Genomic DNA, 1,151 nt, shown 5'->3' with positions numbered 1-1,151 from the left:
AGAAGCAGATGAATAATCATCTGCTTCCGGAAGAAATCGACGAATTTCTTGGGAATCCTACAAGATCAATTCGTTCTTTTTTCTCTGACAGAGGGTCAGAACTTAATCTGGGTTCGAATCCTACTGAGAGGTCCACTAGAGATCAGAAATTGTTGAAGAAACAACAAGATGTTTCTTTTGTCCGATCCAGGCGATCGGAAAATAAAGAAATGGTTGATATATTCAAGATAATTACGTATTTACAAAATACCGTCTCAATTCATCCTATTTCATTAGATCCGGGATGTGCTATGGTTCCGAAGGATGAACCGGATATGGACAGTTCCAATAAGATTTCATTCTTGAACAAAAATCCATTTTTTGATTTATTTCATCTATTCCATGACCGGAACAAAGGGGGATACACGTTACACCACGATTTTGAATCAGAAGAGAGATTTCAAGAAATGGCGGATCTATTCACTCTATCAATAACCGAGCCGGATCTGGTGTATCATAAGGGATTTGCCTTTTCTATTGATTCCTACGGATTGGATCAAAAAAATTCTTGAATGAGGTATTCAACTCCAGGGATGAATCGAAAAAGAAATCTTTATTGGTTCTACCTCCTATTTTTTATGAAGAGAATGAATCTTTTTATCGAAGGATCAGAAAAAAATCGGTCCGGATCTCCTGCGGGAATGATTTGGAAGATCCAAAACCCAAAATAGTGGTATTTGCTAGCAACAACATAATGGAGGCGGTCAATCAATATAGATTGATCCGAAATTGGATTCAAATCCAATATAGCACCTATGGGTACATAAGAAATGTATCGAATCGATTCTTTTTAATGAATAGATCCGATCGCAACTTTGAATATGGAATTCAAAGGGATCAAATAGGAAATGATACTCTGAATCATCTAACTATAATCAAATATACGATCAACCCACATTTATCGAATTTGAAAAAGAGTCAGAAGAAATGGTTCGATCCTCTTATTTCTCGAACCGAGAGATCCATGAATCGGGATCCTGATGCATATAGATACAAATGGTCCAATGGGAGCAAGAACTTCCAGGAACATTTGGAACATTTCGTTTCTGAACAGAAGCACCGTTTTCAAGTAGTCTTCGATCGATTACGTATTAATCAATATTCGATTGATT

This window comes from Tasmannia lanceolata, unplaced genomic scaffold, assembly GCF_043159265.1.
Source record: "Tasmannia lanceolata isolate RefF3 unplaced genomic scaffold, GAP_Taslan_0.1 ptg001201l, whole genome shotgun sequence".
NCBI classification, from domain to species: Eukaryota; Viridiplantae; Streptophyta; class Magnoliopsida; order Canellales; family Winteraceae; genus Tasmannia; species Tasmannia lanceolata.
The sequence above is the reverse complement of the archived record's forward strand: the minus strand, read 5'-3'. Positions refer to the sequence as shown.